Source organism: Ambystoma mexicanum, chromosome 2q, assembly GCF_040938575.1.
Source record: "Ambystoma mexicanum isolate Mex_15411 chromosome 2q, UKY_AmexF1_1, whole genome shotgun sequence".
NCBI lineage: Eukaryota > Metazoa > Chordata > Amphibia > Caudata > Ambystomatidae > Ambystoma > Ambystoma mexicanum.
Window position 1 is genome coordinate 458,045,710 of NC_090924.1, and position 24,995 is coordinate 458,070,704.

At 43.0% G+C, this 24,995-nt stretch overlaps 1 protein-coding gene and 1 long non-coding RNA gene across 7 annotated transcripts in view; one reads left to right on the plus strand and one right to left on the minus strand.

The window, feature by feature from the left end:
• The window catches only part of LOC138569515 (uncharacterized), a 485,233-nt gene extending 473,253 nt beyond the window's left edge, over nucleotides 1-11,980 (minus strand). For 3 of the 4 annotated variants that reach the window (XR_011303250.1, XM_069647558.1, XM_069647562.1), the window contains exon 1: nucleotides 11,863-11,947. The gene's annotated coding sequence lies outside the window, so the exon portion shown is untranslated. Of the gene's footprint in view, nucleotides 1-11,862 lie in introns of all 4 variants that reach the window. The other variant, XM_069647563.1, reaches the window with a different exon arrangement.
• Nucleotides 11,981-12,054: 74 nt separating this feature from the next.
• Nucleotides 12,055-24,558, plus strand: LOC138569516 (uncharacterized). Of its 3 annotated transcripts, XR_011303252.1 has the most exons (6): nucleotides 12,055-12,286; nucleotides 13,059-13,438; nucleotides 16,067-16,231; nucleotides 16,504-16,595; nucleotides 21,533-21,728; nucleotides 22,208-24,558. It is a non-coding gene; the product is annotated as an uncharacterized lncRNA (long non-coding RNA). The 3 variants fall into 3 exon arrangements; XR_011303251.1 differs by having other exon boundaries at nucleotides 12,059-13,438; XR_011303253.1 differs by lacking the exon at nucleotides 16,067-16,231 and having other exon boundaries at nucleotides 12,061-13,438.
• Nucleotides 24,559-24,995: the final 437 nt, after the last annotated feature.

Below are 24,995 nucleotides of genomic sequence, written 5' to 3' on the forward strand. Positions count from 1 at the left end.
GGTGGATTTACAATACTCAAAGCCACCTAGCAGGACTGAATGCTCAGGAAGAATGGTCATCGGTCTTTAATAGACACACTTAGACTTCCTTGGTCCCTTTGTATGCTCGACTTTGATCCGAGTTCAGTTCTCTACTATTCTAGATTGACTGATGCAGGTGAGCCATTCCGGTTATTCGTTTTCCATCTACGGGTTGCTCCATTGCTCTATTTTTCTATAGACATGGTGCAGTATTATTATTACTATTATTCTCACTGGCTGCGGGTGGCCGTTGTTTCCGCTGCGTTCTGGTCATCATGGAATAGGGACAGATGACAACTAAAGTCAACTGCTCGGCTGCAGTTTTAATTAATCAGAGCCTGGGCAATACCATCTCGATTGCCCGAAGCGGGTGAGTTATTCAGGATATTTGTTTTTCACCCATGGCCTGTTCTATTGCTCTATTTTTCCAGAACATGGTGCAGTATTATTTTTACTGGCCATGAACTGCCGGCAATTCGGCTGCGATTGTCAGCTTGGTAATATGGACAAATGATAGCGGAGGCCAACAATCTATGGCTTCTAGTCGATCGATGATATGTATCAGTACTAATTTTGTCTGAAAACAGAATAGCCTAATACCATATTTCAGCAGCTGAGATATGAGAGCTTTCCTGCACTACTGCCGTCACTGTTTGTTGGGGATTTATGGCTAAAGGAAGTGCTACCCATTACCACCAAGATGGCGGTATGATGGCTCCCGCAGCTGAACAAGTTCAGCATCACAGCCCTCGATCTAAACGCATGACGTAGGACGGATTTACGCGCGGCACACGTATTATTTTTATTTATTTATTTAAAGCGCTGAAAGCCCACGGGCATCAGAGCGCTGACAAGAAGACAGGACAACGAATAGTGATAAACAGGACACAAGTAAATTGACCGATTTCCTCAAAGAGATTTAGCCTGTTCCGCGGAGTTAATTGAAAAGTAATGTTTTCAATTTTTTACGGAATGAAATGTAGTTGGACTGGAGCTTCAGTGAGGTGGGAAGTTTGTTCCATTTTTTTATACTTCGAGTCGGAAAGGCTTTTCCAAGTCCATGCTGCTTTTTTGTTGTGAATGTTTGCAGTTGGCCTGTATTAGAGGATCTGAGCCGCCTAGTTGGGGCATACCAGTTGAAGTGTTTCTTAAGGTAAGCTGGCGCATTACAGTATAAGCAACGGTGAACCATCGTGAGAGATTTAAACGTGATTCTTTCTTTCATGGCCAACCAGTGGAGGGCCTTCCTTTCGCCAGTGATGTGTTCCCTCCAAGTTCTTCCTGTGATGACCCTGATGGCGTTATTTTGAATCACTTCACATTTCTTCACGCAATTGCTGTTTGCTCCTAGAAGTAGGGCATTACCATAAACCAATCTGGATAGTATTGTAGCCCTAGCGATGGTCGTGCTATTCATTTGGTCTAATAAAGGTCTGATTTTTTTTATTAATATCTAGTGATATTGACAGTTTTTCTTTAGGTAAGCTGTGTGGGCTTCAGCACCTAATGAAGCTTGAAGGTATACTCCTAAGGTCTTCATCTTTTCAGAGATCGGTATTTGGGTGTTTTTAATGGAAAATGAGGAGTAGAGTGGACTCAATTTTCTTCTGGCCTGTGTGGAACCGAATATCATGAGCTTGGTTTTAGAGCCGTTTAGACACATCCAATTTGCTTTCATCCAGCATTCTATGATGTTATATAAAGATGAGAGCATGTCACTGTCCTTGTCGTAATCCCCACTAAGTTCTAAGACCAGCTGGGTATCATCAGCAAAGTTCGTAAAGAATATACCCATTTGGGAGAGCATGGTACAGAGGCAGTGCATGTAAAGGTTAAAAAGAAGTGGGGAGAAACTGGCTCCTTGTGGGACGCCACAGTCTACCGGTTTGGTATTAGATGTTTTATTTCCCCAGACAATCCTCGATTGCCTGTTTTGAAGGAATGAAGCTATCCATTCGGTTGCCCCTGATGAGCAATTGCCTGATTTTTCCAGGGCTTCTCGGAGTTGTGTGGTCCAGCAAATCAAATGCTGCTGAGAGGTCCAACAATATCAGTAAGCCTGATTTGCCTTTGTCTAATATTGACAGCATTTCTGTCTGAAGATCTAGCAGAGCAGATTCTGTACTATGGCTGGATCTAAATCCGGACTGCTGTGGATGTAGTAAATTATTTTCATCCACATATTTTTGTAGTTGTTCTGTAGCAACCTTATCCAAAATTTTCAACAGAAAATTGCAGTTGGTTATAGGTCTAAGGTTGGCTGGGTCTTGCTGGTTGAGGTCCGGTTTCTTTGGCAGGGGGGTGACCATAACAGTTTTGATGATGTTGGGTACTGTTAAGTCCCTAAAAGAAGCGTTAACCATTCTTGTAAAGAAGGGGGCGAAGATAGCTATGTTGTCCAAAATAGATTTTGGGGATAATACATTTTCCAAACATGATGTGCATCTCATGCTGGAAAGTGTTTTTTTCATTTCATCAAGAGTGATGGATCTGAAATTAAATTTGGGGTTTTCTGATTTGGTCTTGTTCTCTAGAAGATTGGTGTCAAATGAGGAATTTGTAGTCTGGCAATTTATGATGTTTTCTCTAGCCTTGACAATTTTATTATGAAATGCGGTTTGGACTTTCTCGCAGTCCATGTCAGTTGGTTGGAATGGTGGAGTAAGAGTGGTAGGTTTGTCCAACGATTTTAGGATCTGGAAGAGCTTTCCAGTGGAGTTTGCCGCCGTACTAATGATGTTATTATAGTGATTTTTCTTCAAATCTATAATTCTGGATTTGTAAATGCGGTCTGCATTGTTCCAATTTGCTTTATTCATTTCTGAGGGTTCTTTAAGCCATTTCTTCTCAAGATTCCTTTTGTCCTTCTGGAGTTCAATTGCTTCTGCATTAAACCATTTTTGGTGGTTAGAGTTGGGTCGGACTTTCTTGTTTTTTAGGGGGGCGTGAAGGTCTAATAATTTTGTCATGCCTTGATTGTATGTTATTAAGTATTCACAAGGGTCTTCATCCTTGGTGTTGTTCATGATTTCCAACATTTCTTCTGAGAGCATGCTACTCGTGATTTCTTTTAAATTCCTGTCACAAACTGATTTGGGTATTTTAGATGGTTTTTCCTTTTTAAAGTTCAGAGTCAGGGAAATTTCAATTTTGAAATGATCTGACCAGATGCATGGATAGGTGCCGAGCATGGTAACTTTAGAACTGTTTGTAACAATCCAGTCCAGCTGGTACCCTGTAATAGCCGTGGGGCCTTTATTAATGATGGTAAAAATCAATATTTTATAGGTCCTCTTCTAGGGTTAGGGCCTGCTGGTCATGTTGATTTCCTCTCCATCTGTTTATGTCGCCCATCAAAATGGTTTCTGTATTGATGGATTTGAGGTTATTTAGGATGCTCACAATTTCCTCATTAAATTCTGATGTTAAAGATGGAGGTTTGTATAAGGCTATGATGTTTATACAGTTATTTTGGGTGGGGGTCAGTTTGAGGTGAATGACTTCACAACCTGAGCACTGAATCGGGGTGGCAAAGAGCTTAATAGAGTTTTTTGCGATGATCGCCACTCCTCCGCCCTATCCGGATTAATGACACATACGCCAGAGCCGCATTACATCCGGTTCTCTCATTCGGGAATCAACACAGTCGGAGGACTTCGTGAACTAAGAAAGGTCGGGCCTGGATTAGTTATTTAATTATTTTACGATCTCTCGCCGATGCCGACAGTTTGTTAGCACGTGCCGAGATGTATGTGGTTGTTCCTTTTTTTAGTTATACAAGTTTGACAGGATTGGGCAATGGTCGATGTGGAGTATAGCTTCAGTTGCCGTGGAGATTTGAGCAACACACTGAATACCTCCCGACTAACGGCACCGTGCAAACTTATCTAAACTAGCCGTTATACCTTTAATACCTTCATTAGTACACGGGGATGGACACTAACGGTATGCCTTTTGCGTGATCTTACTTGCAATGAGCCACTTGTTTTTGATTACCATAATGTCGGGAGGTTTTAAGTCCTTTCCATTTCGATGTTTTGCTAATGGTAGTTTCCAGACCAGGCGCATCAGATGTTTTATATGTCCTGTCCATTTAGGGCAGCCCTTTTCGCGCACAAATCTAATGTGCATGCCCCCTCGTGCGTGCCTCGATACATTTATGGACTGTTTCTTAGGAAATTACAACTATTCTTAAAATTACCCTTGAATTTTTACAGTCATTTCTGCCTTCGATTCAAGCCAGCTGAAAACAAGATCATTGTCTTAGGGTGGACTTTAGAGATCGGTCGATTCTAAATGATTCAACCACTGAGTATATTCGCATCCTTTAACCAGTGGTTTCACCTTTAATTCTGACTCATCAATACTCGATTCAGGTGAGTATTCTCTGGATTTAATAATATGTTCTTTGACTTGGTCACTATGTGGCCTTATTTTGATGCAGTTTGTATTCCTGGGAACGACAGCTGTTTTTGGTCTGCTTGTGCTTTTCCACGTGGAAATTAGGGCCTTTGTAGTCCCCGTTCCATTAAGACATGTTCTTGTACTCACAGTTTTATATCCAGTTTTCTGAAAGTGGTTTGTTTTTTTTACATTCAAAAGCCTTTATTCAAAGTATTGGCAACAAAACTTAAATAAACACAGTTATTTGACACATTTGTGCTTTGAAATTTGTGCACGTCCACCACCTATAATGACCTGTGACAGAGTATGTACAGGTTACAACCAAACATGGGAGGCAACTAATAGCGTCACAATTGGTTGTATAACCAGGCAAGAGGGTGACCCAACACATGGTGGTGGATGTGCACAATACTTTGACTAAAGGCTTTTGAATGTAAAAAAAACAAACCACTTTCAGAGAACTGGATATCAAAAGAAAAAATGCATGAACATGAAATGCATGAACAGCTAAATAATTAAAAGCTGAATTTACTATCTATGCATGTCTGCTTACTTAGTTGTTTAAGTACTATTACATACAGAATTCATTGGATTGTATAATACATGACAGAATAGTTTTGGGTTTACAGCAATGAGAAATTAAACCACAGAAATACAGCCGTCAGGACACCGCCCTTGTATCTTACTTACCAAGATTGTTGTCATCAGTGATCACATCGCACTCCGCCTCAGATTCATGCCGGTATTTTCTTTAGAGGACGGACTTTCCATTGCTATTCTATAGGGGTCCCTCTTCTCTTGCAATAGACTATGCCGGTCCTAGCAAGTATACGGCGGCCATCTTTGAATGTCTCTTTACGACAGCGCCATTTTCCCATACTTGCTATATGACATAAATTAACAAACAAAATCAGGTATCCATGTCCACAAAAAAGACAGACTAGTTCGCTCTTACCCTACTTATTCATCCCACAATCTAAATATTATAATAGATCGGGTCTCTTGATCTCAATACCGCCCATAAAATGGGCGTAATTTAGTGTTCAAACACAAAAAAGGTTGTAAATATGAAAAAGGCCACTGTCATTATCACAAATCAAGGAATGACAAGATGGTATCCATTTACCTCCGCCACCCTAAGGGAACCAGTCTATCTGCTCATTAAGATCTACTATGTGGCTTTTGGTAAGGAATATCAGCTTCATCTCTTCCTTTATTATTGTTTTTTTATCTGTATTCATATTATTTGTGGTGCAAACCTTTTTTTTTTTTTAAACTGAACAGGTCAGTTCCTCACATTTATGGTTGTTTGAAACAAAATGCCCAACCATAGGAGCTGTCATTACTTTGTTTCTTATACAGCTCTTGTGCTCACTGATCCCGATTTTGATCTTCTGTTCTGTTTTTCCAATGTATATCTTTTGGCAAGAACATCAAAGACATCGAATAGCATTAACTACCCCACTGGTTTTGCAATTAGTAAATGATTTTTGCTGCCATGATCTTGTGAGGCCAATATCTACACTGGTGCTTCTATGGGTCTGAGGACAACATTTACACATGTCCTTCTGGTTTTTTCAAAACCCATTGTTCATTGATAATTTGTTGTTGAGTGAACGCATTAGAAATGTCGTTAGCGGTCAATAATTCCTTCAGATGTTTTTCCTCTTTTGAAGGCGCATCTGGGAACCGGAACAAGAGTTTGTACTTTTTGAAAGAACATGCCAGTCCCTGTTAATAATCTTGTTGATTTTATTCAATAAGGGATTATAGGTACTGATCAAGACTAGACTATCGGTTTCTTCTGTGTGCATTTTTCTCTTATATTCCAACAACGCTCCAGAATGGTTATTAGAGGCCTGATTCAAACATTTTTTTACAACTTTTCTTGGATACACTCTACAGATTAAATCTACAGATTAAATTCCTACTCAGAGTTTCCGATACTTCCAAAAACACATTCTTGCTGGTACTATTCCGTTTTAACCTAAGAAACTACCAGAAGGGCAAGTTATCTCTTAAGATTTTTGGATGAAAACTGTCATACCCGAAGTAAAGAATTTCAATCGGTGGGTTTATGAAACGGTTTTATTTCCAAGATATTCATATCTGTGTTCACCCTAATAGTAAGGTAGTAAGGTTAAGTCAACCAGGGTTTTGCTGTGACTCATGGAATTTAAGAAAAGGATTGATCCCATTCAACCAATTAAAGAAGGTAAAAAGCTCTTTTTCATCTCCGTGCGTAATCATCAGCACATCATCGATGTATCTCTTCTATATAGTTTGGTGATGTAAGAATGGATTGGAGTTAGTGAAAATTCTACTCCGTTCGACACAGTCCACATAAAGGTTGGCTAATGTAGGTGCCACCGCTGACCCCATGGATCTGTTGATAAAACCTGTTGTTGAACATAAAGTAGTTCTCCATCAATGCAATCATCGTACACCAAAGTAAAAAGGAATTGGGTGTCAAACTCGTCTTTCTTTTAACAAGTAATAATTACTCTAACATATCCAGTGTGGGTATCTGTGGAATTTGTGTGTATAACGAAACTATATCAAGGGGCACCACTATGTCATCTTCATTTTTGAATGGAAAATTTTCAATAAGATTAATGACACTAGTAGAGTCTTGTATATATGATCCCATCTCTTTCACATATCCTCTACGGAAAAAAAAAGAAAGAAAGAAATAGGCTAATTTTGACAGTGGTTCCAAAACTGAATTAGTACCGGCTATGGGTCTCCTGGGTGGATTAACAAGAGTTCATGCCCTTTCTGCAATATAGAACATTTTGGAATACTTGGATCATGTTTTACCAAATTCTCTGCTTCCTTTTTAGTTATTCAATTCCGTTCCGTAGCTTTTTCTATTTTATTTGTTATAAGGGACTTAAGACGGGTGGTAGGATCACCATCTAGCAGCAGGTAAAAAGTAGTCTCAGCTAATTGTCTATCACAGTCTGGGATATAATCTAGGCGGTCCCGTAGTACAATGGCGCCGCCTTTGTCTGCACTCCTTATGACTATTGATTTATGACCATTGATTTATTGTTAAGTGTAGTGATCGCCTGCCAATGTAATTCTGGAAGACTCTCACACTATTAGTCTTCACTAAGAGATCCAATTCAGAGAGGACTCTCTGTTCAAACGATTGAACAGAGAGTCCTCTCTGAATCGGAATCAAACGATTGATTCCGGACTATGACTTGCTACTGGAGGGCTGACGTTCAAAGGGTTATGGAGGCCACTATTACTTGATTCCATCTCGAAGGGGATAGCCTTAAAATATTGTTTACGGTGTCGAAAAAGTTGTTGAATTTCAAGACAGGAATGAAAGCTGTCATAAGTGGATATAGGAACAAACCCAAACCCTTTCTCTAACACAGCCATCTCCTGTTCAGTACATAAGAGGACAGATTAATCAATAGGCTGTCTTGCTTTGTGTCAGTCTGGGTTCATAATCCCATGTCATCATGTCCCTGTCTAAAACATTTGAAGTTGGAAGCCCCCTACTCTGTGTGGAGCGGAATGTTTATTGTATCCATCTATTGTTCCCATTGCCTCTCTCTTGTCCGGTACTGCATGATTGTTTCCTTGAATTAGGATCGTCCATCAGAACCTTCATCGTCTGAACTGAGCGAACTGTCTGAGGTGTTTGTAAAACGTACATTTTTTCTATTGTCTCTTGGAGCTCCATCATATATCTGATCAGGTTCATAATCATCTTGAGTGTACCTGAAAGCTTTTTCATGTTTGTAATCAGTTATGTCTTTCTTAAATCTCCTGATTTTATCCCTTACCGTTAACTCCTTGAAATCATCCATTTCTTTTAGGATTTCGTCAAGTCTCTTTTTGAAGGCCTCAAGCGGAATCAGTTTCTTAATTTCTTCTTCTAACTTAGCTAGGTCAATTCCCTGTTTTTCTGTCATCTCCTTAGCAGTGTCAATGAGCAGAATAAGCCAATCCCTGCCACACTTGTTGGCTATGTAGCTCCAACGTATTATAAACTCTATCATCTAAAAATAGGCAGGCTCATTCCGTACTACTAGGCCGTAGGGTAATACTCCACTCCTCAGGTATTCCAACATTATCGTCCCGTGGAGTTCCGTCCGGATCAATCTTTTTTCAAGTTTGAAAAATTCATCTCAATTACTGATGTTAGCTATGGGAGAACACTCTCCCCCATTTGAAAACAGGGATGACCTTGCCAACAGGTCTGTTACATACTTCTCGTCATAACTGCGGGTCTTATCTGCCGCCATTGTATGAGATATTAGAAAATCAGGTATTGCCAATTGCCCACAACAAGACAAACGTAGACTAAAGGCCCTTCACTTCAACTGGCTCAAATGACACAAACAGCCAATGGTGAGTATATTGTCCTACGACCGATAACCGTGCACAACAATCAAAAAACACACAAGAACGGGGACACCAGGTACTTCAAACTCTGGTCATACCTGGTAAATTCCGATATATATATAAAGGCAAAAAAGGAGACCGGAGTCTGTGCATTAAAGTAGGAAATGCAAGGCTGCAAGGCACTCCACTGTTTACAAAGGTTACCTCTGAATGACAACTAGACAGTAAACAAGCATTTGGACATGAAAGGATTCAATTGGTGGTGTATCCCTTCTGATGACTTCTTTACGCTGCACATTCATTTCAGAGAGTGTGGTTCAATGTGTCAGAGGAGAATTAGGAAAGGATGCACGAGAAGGAAAGGGTGCGTGAGGTTTTTAATGTTTCTGCCATCATTAACCCCATATTTGCTCATGAGCAGGTGTGTTAAATACAATTCGCTCCAGATCAGATACTGTGACTGGAATCGTTAGCCCCAGGGTACGTACTGTGCATGGCATCATTCAGGTATTCTGTCATAACTAACGGATTAGCAGGTACTGTATCAAACGTCATTAGTTCCAGGGCAGGTACTGTGTCTGTAATCATTTGCCCCAGGGCAGCTATTGTTAGATGTAGCTGACGAGCAGGTACGTACTGCATCGGAAGTCATTAGCTCCGGAGCAGGTATTGTGTCTGGACTCATTTGCTCCAGCCAGAGGACGTGGTGGGCTTTAACCATTAGCGCTAGAGAAGGTAGTGTCTGCTGATATTCATCAGGGTGCTGTTTCTGTGTCGCCATTAGACCTAGAACAGACACTGTGCCTGCAGTTATTGTCCACAGAAGGGTCATTAAACCCAGAGAAAGTACCGGATATGCAGCCATTGGCCCTGGGGAATCATTACTTTCAGAGTAGGCACTGGAGACAATACACGTCAGCCGGTACAACAGTGCTTTAAGTGGGCCAGTCTGGGCAGTCCCCCCCCCCCCCCCCCCGGTCCCACCACTACACGGAGGGTCATGTTCCCTCCACGGCCACAGCCGTGACGGGAGATGAGCCCGTCATCATTAAGTCAGACAGCTGTGACTAACAGAAGTGCAGGGCAGTCACAGCTTCACTCAAACTAGTTTGCGCAAAGCTGTGGCTAGCTGACACTTGTGTTAGTCACAGCTCAGGAAACGCACAGCATCCCCACCGTTAACACCCTTTTGTCTCCACTGCCTGTTATGCCTTTTACAGCAGAAGGCTGAGAGTAAGAATTCTGTTTCAGCCATGCATTGTAACAGGCACAACAGGTACAACAGGTGTGGAGACAAAATGTTAGACCCATTAACCCCATGGAAGAGACATTAGCTTCCGAAAGCCTTCACTTCACGGAACGCCCGTTTCATAACATTCTCTGTGGCCCACCAACGGGTATCATGCACCTAAGAGCGGGTTTATTTGCTGACTGCTTTCTAGGAATTCCTTTGTGTGTTAATGATGTATTAATGTTGTGTTCTCTTATACACTAATCACTCCCCAAAACTGGAACTGCTGTCATTCTATCAGCTTTTCTATTCGCTGTAACATTTCTACACCCAAACACTTCAATAAGGCTGAAATATCAGAATATTTGTTTTCTTATTTCACTGAACAAGAACAGTAGCATCAAACAAGCATAAAGGACACCGGATGGAAAACCATGACCAGGAAAAAAATAACTAAAACTGCATCTAGAACCACATTGTGACTTAGGAAGACAGTACTTCTGGTTGATGGACACATTCGGGCCCCAACCGAAGCAAAGAAAATGACCGATCATAGAATCTGCGATTGCCAGTTCCCCCATTAGTTTTAGTCACCACTCACGGAGACTGGTATACACTGCCTTGGCAGCGATTAAAAGTCCATAGCAATGCACCTGAAGTTCCCGTACACCCTTTCACCTGTCCAAAGTGTCATTTAAGGGTAGCATTAGCAGCCCACAACGATGGTACTCTATTCTAGCATAGGGACAGGGCATGTGTTAACAGTAGTAGCCACAACAAGATGATATGGGCTGTGGCGTAGCTACCATGCACAGATCAGCAGCCATAGGAATAAGGTACATACCCCAGTGTAGACGCAAACACAGATTAGACATCACAAGGAATGTGTATGTAGCAGAGCTTGTGCTTCGAGTTACTGTAGGAGTGTAGAAGCAACAAGGAACAATAATGTCGCATCAACAAGTCCCAGAGATGTGGAGCAGTTGGAAAAGTGTATGCGCTATAGAGGACGGGGATTAGAAGCTATGAGCAAACAGCTATCAAAAACACAAGCTGTCCCGTTTCAGTTATGAAATGACCAGCCACTACTGGATTCTATGATTCCTTAACTTTGCATTCAGGTTCTTGTAATTTATGCATTCACAAGAGGGGACTCACAAAATAATCTCACATGGAGGAGGCACTACTGTACGCTGTAGGGCTAACTGCTGTATACTGTAGCATTATATCACAGTGCAATTACATGATTTGCCCAGGACCACACGTTTTGGATGTACCAGCCAGCAGTGTTGCAGTATGTGCTTAGTATGCGACCACCCCTGTTCATTTTTACATGCTCTTTAAGCCACGCCTTTAAGATTTAGGCCACGTCCGCCCCTCCAACACCCCCTCTCAATTTCTTACCCCACTTAAAGCACTGCGGCGCAGATATATATAAATATCACTTACACCAGACCACCGTCTGTGTAGTAGCCGCACAGAAGTTACTGCGTCTGCGAGCAAGCATTCCAGAGCCTGTACTGTACCGTAAATGAGCTCCGGAGCAGGAGCAGCTACTGTGTCTACGATGCCAACAACAACAACAGGCTACCCGGTGTAATTTCAAAACCGGATGTTCAGAAAGTCACGTACTTACAATTTTTTATTTCAACAGGTAATAAGTACAATACAACGAATTACAGCTTCAGCTGCAGCCTCTTATTTATGCGTGCATTTCCAAAGGTAGCAAAAGGGCTGCTCTTACCAATATAACAACATAGGTGTGAGAACGCTCTAAGTTAATGGATACTAAAATAAATTAATATAAAATTCACTACAAGAGCTGGGTCACATACACTCACCTGACGCTGCCTGGAAACTGAAAATTAGTGTTTCCTATGAGGAGGGCTTATGTTGCTTTCATTAGCAATTGAAACACAGTTTTAAAGTCCCTATCAGACCCGACAGCATTGTTCGTTTAAAAGTTTGCCGACAATTTCTAAAATGCCTTTACAGCGCTATGACGTATTTCACGTATTTCTGAAATGCGGTTATGTCGACTCTTGACGTTTTGACAAAGGACGTCTATTACGCGCTTAGGAAGATAATCATGAAGAGGAAAGAGTACACGCCATGCCGTGAAGGGGCAGGTCTTTTTTTACGTGAATGTTGATTGGAAGTGTTTCGAAAAGCCAGGTATATTTAGGTGCCGGTGGGTTTGTTTTTCCGGTTTCGATTTTGGTTGCAGCAACAGCGGGTCTTTGTGTGTCACTGTCGTCTTGGCTGGTAAGTATTATTTCCATCACCCTCTGCACGCAAACAGAATTGAATTATGGACGTACCGTGCATGCCGAGGGAATTTCAGGGCAGATTTTTTTTTTGTGTGTGCAAATTCGGCTGCCAACAACTCGGATTCATTGTTTTTTCGAAACGTGCTTGCATGAACCCCCCTCCCCCGCAAATGGCATTGGCTTTTTGCGGTATTCACGGGTTTTCTACAAGACGATATGATCGTTTATTTGTATAGCGCCTATACAAAATGTGCTTCAAAGTGCTTTAAGGCAAGGGAGGGAGCAAGGGAAAATACAACGACGTTCTTACAGGCCGTGAACAGTAAGGATTTGAAATTAACTATCGTTGGGCTGACCACATTTCAGATAGTGCAATAAGGAAGGGAGGGAGAGAGTGGGAAGGAAATGGAAACAGACAGGCGACTGCCATTTCTGGTAGAGCCGGAGAAAACAAAAGGTGAGAGAGGGGTGCAGAAAGGGAGGTGAGGAACAAAACAAGCGACTATCGTACTAGGCCTGACAACGTTTCAGATACTGCTGGAGGGAGGGGGGAAAACAGTAAGGGGACGGGGGAACGACAGACGAGTTTGCTATCATACTAGGTCCAGGTGTACAGTTTATGCACCAACTTTCTTCACCCATTTCTGCCCAACACGGCTTTCACTGTAGTGTTAGAACAACAATGAACTCGCCCATTTGGAAATTAAGCCCCATGTTGATCCTATTTTTACTGCATGCTTGCTTGCTTTTTCTGCACTGCTGCACAGGCGGGCTTGGATGGCTCTGGAGCTGCTGAGTCCTCTGTAACAACTACTCCAGTAACCAGGTGAGACTCAAGTGGATTAAATGAGTCTTTATTGCAGACGACCCAGCGCTTCCTCTGCATCCACCTTCCAACCGCCCCTCTCTCTCTCACCCGTTCCACTTCCAAACATTCTGCCCACCCGCACACTGAAGGGAGCGCCAGGCCAACATAAATACAAGGAATAAAAATGAGAATACAACACCCTCTTGCCCCTGGCGATCTGTATGGCAACACTGGAGCGGGCACGAGTGCAGCTGCAGCCTGGGGCTCTGGATGAAAAGCAGCGGCGTACGGCATGAAGTTCCCTTGGCATGATTTCTGCAACTTTACTGCCTTTACAAGGTGAGTGGTTTGGATTTGAACATTGCCGGGAGATGTGCCCAACTTCACCGCTCAGTGCTGCCAGGCAGTGCATTGAGCTGTACCAACCAGGGTCTGTCTCTACCACGAGAGGTCTTTCTTGATTTATCCACCTGCCCCCCTTGCTATGGTATTATACATTTTCACTGGGGGGCGGAAGGACATGTCTGCCTAACCTCTGGGTGTTTTTTTTTTTTTTAATGTGGGCGTAGATGGTGGGTGGAGCTTGGGTGATGTAATTCTCATGGTTTTTGGTTCTCTAATGAATGTGGGGGTGCATGATCCAGGACCTCACTTAAGAGCCACTGGCCCCCTATGCACATGTGCAGTCACTGCAACGTTGTGGGGCGTGGCCAAGAAACAGGAAATAAATGCATCTTCGATGTGCGCTTTCCTGCATTTGGATCATGCGTTCAGGCTGCGTTGTTGCTTCCTGCTGGTGCCGGTCACTCTTCTCCCTTACCACCCTGTGGGCCCATGAAGGCGGATGCGTGGGGAGAGGAGGCAAGCAGGGGGGCCGGATCGCTGCAATGCTGGTCCCCTGCTCCCCTCTCCCTCTGTGCCTCCACCTTGGGGGCCACGAGGGAGAAGAGGCGAGCGTGGACAGAAGCATGGATTGTGTGGTATCCTGCATGCGCTGATGGTTGTGCTGTGAGCTGTTCTTGGAATGTATGAGGTAATGCGTAATGCAAGGGGTCTGGGAGTTCTGGGTTTGGCGGTTGAGAAGGGACTTGAGGATGGGAGCTGGGACATGGAAGTATGTTGAAGCCTGCTCTGCTGTTTAACTTCTACCTTTGAACAGCAACAAATAAAGTACATTCCTTTTGTACTTCCCTTGTCCCTGCCTAATGCCTGCATCCTGGCTGCCCTGCGTGTGGTCCCACTTAATGCACATTGCCGGTGTATGATATCCGGCTCCTGGACTCCACCAATCTGCCGTGGAGGAGCTGGATATCCTACAACACTGGTCCCCTCCCTGCTTTGGCTGCCCCTCTGCCTCATCACTCCTCTGGTCCATGGGCCGGTTCTGGCTGGGCCTAAGATCCGGCATCCAATGTCTGGCCGGATCTCGGGACCTTGCCTGACTCAGCCCTTACCAGGCTTACCAAGCCCCTAGATTTGCCGAGGGAGGGCTCGGTGACCTTATCTTCGCTATGCTACTTTCCCTAGCCACCACTCGTGCATTTCCTGGCTCTGTTTGCTCATCCCGTTTGTTTTCTTCTGTCCTGAAAGGGACACCACAGAAATCAATGGGCCATGACAAGGATCGAAATTAAGATTGACTAAGCAGGAGCTAAAAGCAGCTCTTAGAGATCGAGCATTTACCAGGGACTACCACATAATGTTCCACAAATAAATCTTCCACACAAGATGCAACATTTTGTCCATAATTTATGATTCCTTGTGCTTTAAATGTCCGATGTCATAATGTCAGATGTGGTTTGTTGGCCTGAGGAGCCATAAGTAGCTCCTGATCTAACCAGGCTCTTCTAAGCTACACGCAGGAGCTCAATAGCTGCCAGCTCCCACACATTCAAACCCTTCCATGAACATGACCGGGGTGGGCAGTGGGGTGGCATCACTGTTATTCTATATGCTGGACACATTATTGTTCAAATGTGCATTTTACACGTTCATAGGGAAAACATAATTTCCGAACTTATAAAGATATGTTGTCAAACTGGTTAATCAAAAATAAATGCTTCCGTTGTTCTGACCGCACTTGTTAGCAAATTAAACTGGGTTCATGGGTGCCAACTTATGATTTTTCACTACAGAGGCAGAAATGCCCAACCCATCCTGTGGACACAAACATTTTATAGCACTTCCTTTTTTTTAATAAGTAATTGCTAAAAATTTGATTGTTTTGCATATATAACATCTCAGCACCGGCCTGTGAACGTCAACGGCCTGTCAACCTGCTGAAATACCCCGTAGCCATCTACTATAGAGCAAGTTTATGCACCCTTTGATGTACTAAAGATCACTGCAATACTGACAGTACTTTGGGTGCACCACTGCCATAGAAGTGATTTTAAGTGGAATTTGTGAAAATCCTCCTGCTTTGGGTGTCAGAACATTGCATGCATGGGGCACCATATGTTGCAGAGAAGTTATGGGGTCCCTTGTGTCTGGTACGACAGCATCTGCTGCTACTTCAGCGCTGTCACCGAACTGCATTAAAAGCTAAATGGCTATTAATCGATGTTTCCGAAAGTTAGCTTGGTGGGTTAAACACTACTGTGTCGGATGTCGGATTCCATGTAAGATATGTAGACGAATGATTTGAATGACAGCAGGCTGAACCTCTCAACTATTCTAGGCAGGGAATAGAAAAATGGTAAGATATAATGAGCTGATGCTCTCATGTTTGTCTCTGTAACGGAGTAGGAGTCGAGTTTTCAGCTATGTGCTCTGACTACTTGCTGTTCTCTCTGTCAGCTGGGGTGGACTGGCCTAAAGGGAACTTTGGAGATTTCCCGGTAGGACTCTGCACCATACGTCCCTTTTGAGTGCCAGGGAGGAAGTGTGCTGACTGGCATAGTGTAATGCGCAAGGTCAATCTGGTACTTCTATAATATTTTTTTTATTGTACTTTTTCAATTGCAGGAACACACATTGGCTCCATCATCCCATTGCAGGAACACACATTGGCTCCATCATCCCATCTAGGACAGCTAAGCCCCCAGCAGCAGTGGCACCATCAAAAATCCTGACCTATGTTTTAGGACTTGTCCTAGGTCTAAGGACAACTGTTTTTTGCTGTGGGTGAAGGTGGGGCAATTTTACAGTCACAATCGGGGATTTCAAACCTATTTTTGAGGCTGATCCTTTCTCATGTGCAATTTGGGGCGGTACTGAAAGTTTGTCTCGTGTGGGATTTGCATTTACAGTGCACTGTGTACCCTCTCCTTGTTTCCCAGCGCTGGGTTCTGCTTACTGGCTGATGCCTAACCCCCAAGAGCTGGTTTTAGCCCCTGTTCATAATCTTAATTTTGAAGTCTTAGGTAGACCCATGTATCCTTGACTGTTTGTTTTTATTGCAGCAGAGCAGCATCGCTCCAAGCGGTATCAACCTAACCACCTGTGTCCCAGCAAGAAAAATCCAGTGAAGCACTTGACCCAGTCATGCAGGCAGGTAAGGAGTTTTTTTCCCTGTGTACCACTGGTTGAGTGGAAGTGCTGAAGGTGTATATCGGCCCGTGCAATGTGCATCCAGGTGTGATTTTCATCGCCTGTCTGTGGCCTAGTCCAGGACCACACTTAAAGCTCAAATTCCTTTTTGGACTTCACAATCCGAACGGTCTTCTGAGACTTCTATCAATGTGTTTGTGTTTTTATCCAACAATAATTTCTGACCCATTTTTGCGTAGGCATTTTTTCCATACACCTTTTCACATGCTTTGTTTTAAATTTTTGCATGTGGTGTTTGCCATTTTACATCTTTAATTTTTAGGAGGCATTTTACATTTTTGAAAACTTGAGAATGCTTTCTAACTAATGTGACATACACTAAAGTGGGGGTTTTGGACTGTGTGGGTGTGTGTGTGGGGAGGACGCGTGTTGATGCGGGGAGGGGGTGGTGGGTGGAGAAATTAGTGTTTGGGGTAAAACCCCCCCCTGATTAATAGTGGCAGAGGGTGGGGAAGGCGCGCGGCAGTAAGTGATATTTCTGTGTTTTCTAGCCAACAGTATTGTGTTTGAGCTTTAAAATGCAGGAGTTATACCATGGAACCGATTGCTACCATCTTTGCGCTCTAGGAAACCATCTCAAACGAAAAGCAGGAGAGGTGGGAACAGACAAAAGAAATGCAAAAACCCCAGAAAAATGATGTCTCTTTTTTGGACTTTGCGTTCACATGGATCGCAGTTACTGGAGAAGTTAAGCTGCAGTTTGTGGTGCTACATGAGGAAATGACAGCCAACAAATTAAGGTGGCATTTGGAAACAAAACATGCAGATTTAGCAAAAAAGACAGAGGATTTCTTTGTATGGCAGCTGCAAGGCATACACAAAGCAAAAATACACTGTTAAACATGTGGCCTCAGAACCGGCAAATGCTTTGGAAGCTGCTATCTGGGCAAAAACAAAAAGGCTTTTACAGATGCTGAGAAAGTGATCTGCCAACAATTCTCGCTGTCAACCGGGTAATGCTTGGTGACTGTGCAGCAGAGAAATGCAAAAGTATCCCTATGTCTGACACCACCATTTTCTGCCTCATCACTGACCTGTCCTCTGATATCAGTACATAATTGATATCGCACTTGAAACACAGTTTGCCCTACAGTTGTATGAGGCCACTGACATTTCAAAAGAAGCTCAATTGGTTGCTTATCTGATGTGCTGTCATGGAAATGAAATATTGGAGGATTTATTTTATTTTGTAAATCAATTCAGGGCAGAGCAACTGCATCTGAAGATTTTGACGTTAACTACTTCCTAAGTTCCCACTGCCTAAGGCGTGTGTTGGCAGTAGCTCCCCGCATATTGTGGACACACTGCATGATGCACCCCGGGAAGCTATGCCTGTGCGCAGTATGGGAATTAAATGGCATGCTGACTTCTGTTGTAAAGATTGTACGTTTTATTAAGGTGCACCCCACAAGAGCCTGTCTATTTGCCACATTATGTGCAGAAATGGGAGCTGAACATGATGCTTTGTGTTTCACACGGAAGTCGGGTGGCTCTCCAGGGGAAAGATTTTAAATTGCATTTATGAACTCTCAAACAAAGTGATACACTTTCTCCTGGGTTTAGACCAGGCAAAAGAAGAGCCTCTCTGTAATTGTCGCTGGCTTGTACTGTTGGCTTACCATGGCACTATCTTTGAAAAGCTACATTTTGTAAACCTGTCCCTGCAAGGCACAGAAAAAGCATTGTTTGCTATGAATACCAATATATCGGCATTCAAGAGGAAGGTGGGGCTTTGGAGGAGGAGGGTTGATGTCAGCATTACTTATGCGTTTGTTATTTGCAGATGCTCTTGAGATGTATGATCTTTAGTGTGTTGCTGAACTAATGGGAAACCATCCCAGAACCAGTCTCCCAAGTACTTTCCAGAGGACAATTGTATGGTCAATGACTGGGTGGTTCAGCCTTTACTAGCAGACGTAGGGGCCCATCTCCAACACCTCCAGGAGGAACTAATGGAGCTTCAAAGTGACTGCCTGCTGGAGAGGCAATAATTGTCTTTGTAGTTGGAAAAGTGTGTCTGCAGAGTTTCCAACTTTATCCAAATGTGTACTGTTACCTTTCAGCACCTCGTACCTTTGTGACATTGGATTCTCAGCACTTGCAGCCCTAAAGATGGAGCCCTAAATACTAAATATCGGTCAAAGCTGGAGGTGGAAGAACCCAGTAGATACAGGCTGTCTGAAAGTCCGATATTCCCTTCACACTAGATCTCCAATATGCCACTGTCCAACTTGCAAGTGACGGCATTGATAGTAATCTCAAAGTTGTTGTACTTAAGACACTAATTGTTACATCAGTGGCATGTCAAACATTACTGTAGGACAGCAATATTGGCTGTTTTCTTTTGTGAGAAATATCCAACACTACTTTTAGTCAAGTCCTCTGTATTGTAGCAAAACCTTCTGAATGCTGTGTTTACAAATATTTGTCATCTAATCTAATTTGAGTTATTGCAAGCAATGATTTTGAAAGAATGTAGTGTTTGGCACCCAAACCTTCATTTGAGGCACCATTCTACACCAGAGCGCGATAACCTTTGCAACAAGAGTCTGTGTGTATACAGGGGCCCAAGTCGGGTAACTTTTCCTTGGGGGGGGGGGGGGAACTCAGGGTCAAAAGAGTTTGAAGACCACTGCTGTAGAGTGGCTATCCATCAGTTTTCATTTTATATTAAAGGTGAAAAACCTAATCGCTATCTTGCTGGCACTGTTTATATGTTCATGTGTATTTGGATTGCTAGTTTGGAAGAGCACTTAGACTCTCCGTGGTCCCTAGGGGACAGTGTACGTGCAGACTTCAACGGCGTACTAAACAAACCCCTGCAAAATCCCAGATTGCTTTTTTACTTTATAGCGGTCCATTATCCACATGCTTGCTGTGCCTTTGTGTGCGATGTTGCTATCTGTACAGTGCATATACAACATGTACACATGACCGCACCTTCTGTGGGTACGAGCAAATCATTCCAGTGATTTACTGTGAAGAAAACACACAGGCACATAGATACTCCAGATTTAACTCTGTCATCTGCATAAGAACATTGCAGCGTCGCATAGCCTCTGTGAATGTCTATTGTAGATAAAGGGCATTGTGGTGCTATGCTTGTCATTTTCAATAAGTTGCTCAGACAGCTGTATGTGGGTGCACAGACGCTCGCTGGCATACATTTCCCTTGTGTGAGGATTGTTGTGTGGCACGTGGGAAGCGTTTGTGACTTTCACAGCATATTCAATATTGTGTAATTCTGAAGCAGGGTGCCAAGGGGCACAGTATTTGTTTGCCTGGCATGAAGGCTGACTAGGATTTGAACTGTGTGGCAGACTGAGTCACTGTGTGGTACGGTGTGCAGCACACACCGCCGGGAGTAGTCTCAGACGGGGATGGTTGAAATGCCCTGAAGAATGCGCTATGGTTCCTGCCTTCCTGCTTCTGGTGGCATTGGGTGCTTTGGGCTATACTTTACAAAAGCTCCAAATATGATTTGCTGTTGTGTTTCTGCGCACAGAAAATGGTTGCAGCTATTGGCCATCCAGGCTCCAATTAAGAAGGGAGAAAAAAAGGCTTCTCTAACAAACAATGGACAGATGCCCCCCATCTTTTTATTTCTCTTAACATTGCTCCTGGCCAGATCATTGCTTTCATCTAAGTCATTGAACACCAGCCAAGTAAAAAAAGTAAGAACACACAATTGCACTCTAAGGGGCATCATTAATTGTCTAACAACTAAAAGAGATTTACATTAGAGTCTAGAGCTCTTCCTCCACACCCCCCCACCCCTGGCCCCCAACCCCACTTTCCACCTTGTTCAAGCTGGGGGGAATCGATTGTTTACACATCTCAAACCGATGCATATACTGAATTGTAAAAAGTGTGCAGGACATGTACTCTGTTCTCAAGGTAAAAACACCCCTAAAGAGGTTCTGTAAAGGTGCCTCCCATAAAAAGCAAACTGTCTGTCATTCAAAGACTGTAATTTTGTATTGTAATGCTTTTGAATATATTTTTTTCACTGCTTGAAGTTATGGATGCTATACCTGTGAGGCAGAGCTGTTGTATTGCAGTTATGCCATTTATTTTAAAGAACTTATAGAGAGCTTGTTTACGACAGTAGGTCAAAGTTGTGCCAGCATTTGGGCGCGGGTGACTGTGTTCTAATTCCCTCCATGACTTATGTTCAACACTTTGGGGCAATCGCTACATGATTTAATAAATGCAAATGTTTCAGGAACTCAGACAGATTACTGCATGTTCTAGTTATAATTATGTCCAATTCTCTGAGGTTCCTGGAGAGTTTTTATTGCCCCTTCAATGTAGTTTGTTTTTTCCAACCATTGAACCTCAGCAGTTTGCCTTTTAAACTTTACAACTTATTTATTGAATGCTTGCTAGGGCTAGTTGTGATCCCTATGTCGTTAATTTGACTATCTTTTTTGATCACTGGGATGAATACTTTTTATGATTATGGTTGTAGTTTTTTTTTTTTTTTTTTTCTTTTCCTCTAATGATGGGACCAGTTCATTCTCGTTCGATGTTGTAGAGTTTGGAGCAATATTCTTGCTTTTCTGGATATTTCAGCAGCCTTGTGTGTCAGAAGACTAGCGCGGTAGTGTGAGTTTTCAGACCTGGGGGTAGAAGGAGTGCTGATAATTGCTTTGCTGTTTGAAAGTGGGTGTTCACTTTATTCCATTAAGGCAGTGGTCTTCAAACCTTTATGCTGAAGTTACCAAGCACCAACAGACACTTCATTCACAAATAGACACATCAGGCAGGAACATTCATTGCAAGCCCACTATAAATTAAGGGTTTTGAGTACAGACACGTTTCACAAAAACTTGGAGCATACTAAATTAACCTTTTTCTTTTTCTCTCTCTCTCTTTCAGGCAATAAGTCCAACCATGGCACTCTTTAATGTGCTTTGATTGCAACTATTCTGTGTATTGGAAGGGAAGGGGAATTTGTGTCTTTTGCAATTTCTGGTGAAGTTGATTGTAAATGGCTTAAAGAGGGTCTTGATGAAAGTAGGAGAAAAATAGGTGAAGAAAAGGATTTCAAAGCAGTAGCTTTTCCAATCGGCTGGTAAGCAATGTCTTTTTCTTTTTTTTTTGCCCATCTATTTGATGTTTGGGGTGGAGGGTACATCTGATGTCTCTACACAGAGGGATTCCCCCTTTTCACACACAGTTCTGCACAGTGCCCACCACTCTTTTACAGCATCTCTTTTCTGTAGAGTAACTCTAAAATATATATATGGTCTACAAGATTTCTCTTATGTTATTTGTAGAGCGCCTTTGTATAATCTCAAATTGCTATGGGATGAACGCCCTCTTGGACTGTAGTCCAGGTCAGAGTATGTGTGCAGCCAGACTGAGTTGTGGGTCGCTGCGTGTGGAGGGAGGGAAAGTGCCAAGAAGCGCAAGAATAAGCAAAAATTAAACCAAGGGGACGGATAAGATTGTGCTTTAAGGGGAGTCACCCCCGTGTACAGCGCAAGAAAAAAGTCTGTTGTATTGATAGATACATTTTGAATTTTTAACTTGCCTTTTTCATACCCGCAGCCAAGAAACAGTGTATTAAGACACAGAAAACATTTGACGAAATAATTAAAACCTATTGTCATGCAGAGGGTCTAATTCGGGCTTTAAAAAGAAAGGCAGAGAAGAAAAACAGCTACTGGTGCAATCTGGGAAGCGCTAAGAGTGTTGCGTGAACTACAAGAAGATGCAGTGGAAAAAAACAAAGAACAGAATTATATTGTAAAAGCTGATGGGTGGAAACCGACTATTCCTAAAAGATGTAATGGCTGTTCAGTTATGTTCACAAAAGCTGGAAAACCGTCTTTGGCAGGGATGGCTAGTGTTCTTCGTGCCTCCTACGTACAACCTGCCTCTGTTAATTCACCTGGACAATTGAAATTGGCAGATGTCTCAGTTTAATGTTGCAGTTCCCAAGGATTTAGCTGCACAACCACTACAAAATATTGGACTATCAAGTAACAGTCCATTGTCTGCTGCAAAAGTCTATTGCCACGTATTCTGAACAGTGTGTCCTTGTTACAGTATGACGGTCATGCCTGTTTAGACACTGAAGTGACACCTACATGTTCCTACACAATCATTCAGATTATGGTCTTTAAAAACAATGGGATTGGAACATCCCCACAACCAAGTTTGGTTGCTATGTCAGCCCCTGCTTTTAATCGACAACGTAATTGTAGTTCAGATGCTGCTGTGTGAAACTGAAGATGCAAGTGCTCTTGCGTGTAGAACTAAATGGTTGATCTGGTGAATTTGTAGGTTGGTGCAAACTTGTAATGGGTTCATGTTTTGTGCTATTGTCTATGATTTCTGGTGGGTTCAGCAAGTGTTTTCTTTGGTGTGGTGAGTGGTCGAACTAATTGTTAGCTGCTAATAGTGATATTGGGTGAAACGACTGTCGGCAGTCTATTATGCAGGTAGACCTTTAACGGATTCTGTTTAAGCCAATGAAAGTGTGTATTTTAGTGCAGTGATTTGTAATTGTGGGAGGCTATTGTTTGATGCCATGTTAACTAGAGGTGAGAACTGAAGTGAGGGAGTTTACAGGTTGGTTTGACATTGTGGGGGTGTATTTGTAGTGTTGTATACTAAATTGGTGAACTTAGTTAAGACCTTTGAGGGCCCTAGCATAGAAGGCAAAGATGGAATGACGGCTGCAAATTCCCTTGAGGTTTTCTAGTACACTATCCATAAGTTTCACCCCATAGTAATCCCACCCAAGGGATATTTATATTTTATTTATTTATATAGCGCACCAGGCCCTGAGGCATCTGGGTGCAAATCTTAGGTTACAACACAAGATGAACATATGTAAAAACATACAGATTAAGATACCATAGGGGGCAACAGTTGCAATTATATACAGATTGTGAGGTCTAGGCGCGAGAGGAGGCCCGTAGGATAACGGGAACGATCACAAAGTATAGACAAATAAGTAAGCAGAAAGATTACCAGGGTATGGACAAGCAGAATGATCCAGTGCTGTGGAGAGCAAATGATGAGGCTAGTTAGTGCAGGGAAGGTCCTGGGCATGCAGCCATGCTTTCACCTTGCTTTTGAAGGCAAGGAAAGAGGGTCTGAGAGGGTTAGGAAGTGAGTTCCAAGGTTTTGCAGCAAGTACTGGCAAGCTCACCCCCCGCTGATCCCTGCCTGCCTGGGGCGGGGGGGGGGCTTATATCAAAACCCTTTTTCTAAAATCTTTTGGAAGCATCATCAAATGACTCAAATTATCTGCAATAATCATTCGCAATTCCAAACCCATCCTAAAGTTGTCATGGTACCATCCTGTAAATATTTTGGCCTATACACAAACTTAGGATGGTTTGGATGATCTGCCTTAACAAGACTTGGATGACTCTAGGATGGAGTCACTGGTTGACTCCAGAATTAAGATCTTCCCTTTTGATTTGGGTTGGCCCCCACCTACATCTTAGCCGAGGTGCACCCCTGGATGTGCACGCTTGCATTTTGTTAGGCAGAGAGACGAGGGAGGCATTTCCAAGGCCTTACTGTGTTTGTGCAGAAAACCGTACTTGAACAAATGTAGTAAAACCTTAAAGCTGCTACTTCCAAGTAAGACTTCCATCGCCTCTCTGCATATTGTTCTTTAAAATGTACTATTTGATAGTTGGTCCCCAGACCGTGGGAGGGGAAGGGGGTCGAAAAGCGGGGGTGGAGCCTCCAGGTTTGCCCTGCCTATTTTCTGAAGGGTCCCCTTTCATCACTACTTATCACCCCCAAATGTAGCTTTACTTGTGCCCCTGCACCAAGTACACATTTTGATCGATGCATTCTTGTAGTGGTTTCCCTGCGTTTATATTAGACAAAAATACAAATCCAGTATGGAATAAAGACTGCATGTACAGCTCCCACATGACATCTGGATCTCTATAATTAATTTTTGGACGCTATCTGAAGGAATCAGAAAAATGTGATTGAACTGCACATAATTATGACCAGACTGGCCCTGTGCTGCCGAGTTTGGCTCATGGGCTCTTTTAACTGTCCCCAAGTTAGCCAATCGGTTCACCTGAGGGGGGGTGTGGGGGTGGAGCTTACTTCTTTCATGTCAACCCCCATATGGATTTCCGGGGGAGACTGACTCGGTATGGTTGGTTCCCCGATTCTTCCCCACGACCGTCTCGGCCTCATTCTCCTTTTACCCACCTGTTTCTGGGATTGCTGCTAGCCCGCCTGGCATGGCTCCGAGCAGACGCGCAGATCTCAGTTAAATTGACAGTCACAGAGGAAATAAAAAGAAAAGAAATCTGGTGATACTTCCGCCTAATGCTGCGGCAGAGAAATGAGG